This window comes from Leptonychotes weddellii, chromosome 9 (genome assembly GCF_054177405.1).
Source record: "Leptonychotes weddellii isolate Sample4059 chromosome 9, ASM5417740v2, whole genome shotgun sequence".
In the NCBI taxonomy this organism is placed as follows: domain Eukaryota; kingdom Metazoa; phylum Chordata; class Mammalia; order Carnivora; family Phocidae; genus Leptonychotes; species Leptonychotes weddellii.
In genome coordinates, this window is record NC_138377.1 from 49,668,422 (window position 1) to 49,671,666 (window position 3,245).

General features: G+C 37.0%; 1 pseudogene; it reads right to left on the bottom strand.

Moving 5' to 3' along the window:
• Window positions 1-2,105: 2,105 nt before the first annotated feature.
• Window positions 2,106-2,705, bottom strand: LOC102732410 (ribosomal biogenesis factor pseudogene; annotated as a pseudogene).
• Window positions 2,706-3,245: the final 540 nt, after the last annotated feature.

A 3,245-nucleotide genomic window follows, 5' to 3' on the forward strand; every position in this document is an offset into this window, starting at 1 on the left:
CTTTCAACCATTTGGAGTCTATTTTTGTGTGTGGTGTAAAGAAATGGTCCAGTTTCATTCTTCTGCATGTGGCTGTCCAATTTTCCCAACACCATTTGTTGAAGACACTGTCTTTTTTCCATTGGACATTCTTTCCTGCTTTGTCGAAGATTAGTTGACCGTAGAGTTGAGGGTCCATTTGTGGGCTCTCTATTCTGTTCCATTGATCTGTGTGTCTGTTTTTATGCTGGTACCATACTGTCTTGATGATGACAGCTTTGTAATAGAGCTGGAAGTCCGGAATTGTGATGCCACCAGCTTTGCTTTTCTTTTTCAACATTCCTCTGACTATTCAGGGTCTTTTCTAGTTCCACACAAATTTTAGGATTATTTATTCCATTTCTTTGAAAAAAGTGGATGGTATTTTGATAGAGATTGCATTAAATGTGTAGATTGCTCTAGGTAGCATTGACATCTTCACAATATTTGTTCCCATCCATGAGCATGGAACGTTTTTCCATTTCTCTGTGTCTTCCTCATTTCCTTTCATGAGTATTTTATAGTTTTCTGAGTATAGATCCTTGCCTCTTTGGTTAGATTTATTCCTAGGTATCTTATGGTTTTGGGTGCAATTGTAAATGGGATCAACTCCTTAATTTCTCCTTCTTCTGTCTTGTTGATGTATAGAAATGCAACTGATTTCTGTGCATTGATTTTTATATCCTGCCACTTTACTGAATTCATATGAGTTCTAACAGTTTTGGGGTGGAGTCTTTTGGGTTTTCCACATAAAGTATCATATCTGCAAAAAGTGAGAGTTTCACTTCTTTGCCAATGTGGATGCCTTTTATTTCTTTTTTATTGTCTGACTGCTGAGGCTAGGACTTCTAGTACTATGTTGAATAGCAGTGGTGATAGTGGACATCCCTGCCATGTTCCTGAGCTTAGGGGAAAAGTTCTCAGTTTTTCCCCGTTGAGTATGATATTTGCTGTGGGTTTTTCATAGATGGCTTTTATGATATTGAGGTATGTACTCTCCATCCCTACACTGTGAAGAGTTTTAATCAGGACAGGATGCTGTACTTTGTCAAATGCTTTTTTCTGCATCTATTGAGAGGATCATATGGTTCTTGTTCTTTCTTTTATTAATGTATTATATCACATTGATTTGCAGATGTTGAACCAACCTTGCAGCCCAGGGATAAATCCCACTTGGTCGTAGTGAATAATCCTTTTACTGTACTGTTGGATCCTATTGGCTAGTATTTTGGTGAGAATTTTGACATCCATGTTCATCAGGGATATTACTCTGTAGTTGTCCTTTTTGATGGGGGTCTTTGTCTGGTTTTGGGATCAAGGTAATGCTGGTCTCATAAAATGAGTTTGGAAGTTTTCCTTCCTTTTCTATTCTTTGAAACAGCTTCAGAAGAATAGGTATTAATTCTTCTTTAAATGTTTGGTAGAATTCCCCTGGGAAGCCATCTCGCACCAGGATCTTGTTTGTCAGGAGATTTTTGATTACTGCTTCAATTCCCTTTATACTTCTCTAGGAATGCATCCATTTCTTCCAGATTATCTAATTTGCTGGCATATAGCTGCTCATAATATATTCTTATAATTGTATTTCTTTGGTGTTGGTTGTGATCTCTCCTCTTTCATTCATGATTTTATTTATTTGGGTCATTTCTCTTTTCTTTTTGATAATCTGGCGAGGGGTTTATCAATCTTGTTAATTCTTTCAAAGAACCAGCTCCTAGTTTTGTTGATCTGTTCTACTATTCTTTTGGTTTCTATTTCATTGATTTCCACTCTGATCTTTATTATTTCTCTTCTCCTGCTGGGTTTAGGCTTTATTTGCTGTTCTTTCTCCAGCTCCTTTAGGTATAAGGTTAGGTTGTGTACTTGAGACCTTTCTTGTTTCTTGAGAAAGGCTTGTATTGCTATATACTTTCCTTTTAGGACTGCCTTTGTTGCATCCCAAAGATTTTGAACAGTTGTGTTTTCATTTTCATTTGTTTCCATGAATTTTTTTAATTCTTTAATTTCCTGGTTGACCCATTCTTTTTTTTTGTATAAAACATTTAATTTATTGGTCTTTTTGGGGTATCTGCTGTATCTCCAGTGTATTACAACTGAGCCATTAATTTTGTCACTTCATCAACATTAACAGGTTCGTTTTCATGACACTGCTGACGAATCAGCTGTTTCTGCAAAGATTCAAGGGAAAGGCCTTTTGAGAAATGGGCAAGTTCCTTTTGTATATCCACAAAAGCTTTCTTCACTCTGTTAACTTTTTCATCATTCACAGTGTTTATCTTCTTAAGATTAGTGGTAACTGGTTTTGCTTTGTTTTTAGACTTAAAGATTTTTTTGGCTGGCTATATGAAATACATTCCTGGACTTCTGTCCTCTTAGTTTGTTCTTGGCCATTGTCTTCAATACCCTCATGCAGCAACTCACGCTCCAGCTGACACCATCTACACAGAGAAGATCTTTTTTTTTAGTAGGATGCTCTTTAGCCTCCATATATTTGAGTTCTTTCCAAATTTCCTCTTGTGATTGAGTTATAGTTTCAAAGCATTGTGGTCCAAAAATATGCAGGGAATGATCCCAGTCTTTTGGTACTGGTTGAGACCTGATTTTTGTGACCCAGGATGTGATCTATTCTGGAGAATGTTCCATGTGCACTAGAGAATAATGTGTATTCTGTTGATTTGGGATGGAATGTTCTGAATATACCTGTGAAGTCCATCTGGTCCAGTGTGTCATTTAAAGCCTTTATTTCCTTGTTGATCTTTTGCTTAGATGATCTGTCCATTTCAGTGAGGGGCGTGTTAAAGTCCCCTACTATTGTATTGTTGTCAATATGTTTCTTTGCTTTTGTTATTGGCTTATATAATTGGCTGCTCCCATGTTAGGGGCCTAGATATTTAAAATTGTTAGATCTTCTTCTTGGATAGACCCTTTAAGTATGATGTAGTGTCCTTCCTCATCTCTTATTATAGTCTTTGGTTTAAAATCTAATTTGTCTAATGATTGCCACCCCAGCTTTCTTTTGATGTCCATTAGCATGGTAAATGGTTTTCCACTCCCTCACTTTCAATCTGGAGGTGTCTTTGGGTCTAAAATGAGTCTCTTGCAGACAGCATGTCTTTAAATGACAACCCTAAAGAAGGGAGTAATAGGAGCACCTTGGGTCTTGGTGTAGTCGATGATGTACTGTGGTCCTCAAATATCCCTTCAAGGCTAAGGATGGTTTTTTTGCA